Here is a 273-nt window from a genome sequence, read left to right on the forward strand (position 1 = left end):
GGACTAAATTCACTAATCCATCATCAAGATCTCACCCCCGAGTAAACACAAGATTTTGAATACCCAAGTCGCTACCTGTCATTATAATAACGAATTCAAAAGCTCACAAAACATGAAGCTTTTGGGCACATAGTAGCTATCATGCGCGCCCACGTATCTAGCCACTTACAGGTTATTCACTTCTGCGGCTGAGAAAGTGCATTATCTGCGGAGAAAGTAAATAGGGGGAAGGAAAAAGCCCAAACAATTTATAACATGAGGCCTACAACCCAG

The sequence above is a fragment of the Penaeus monodon genome, chromosome 28 (assembly GCF_015228065.2).
Source record: "Penaeus monodon isolate SGIC_2016 chromosome 28, NSTDA_Pmon_1, whole genome shotgun sequence".
Classification (NCBI taxonomy): domain Eukaryota; kingdom Metazoa; phylum Arthropoda; class Malacostraca; order Decapoda; family Penaeidae; genus Penaeus; species Penaeus monodon.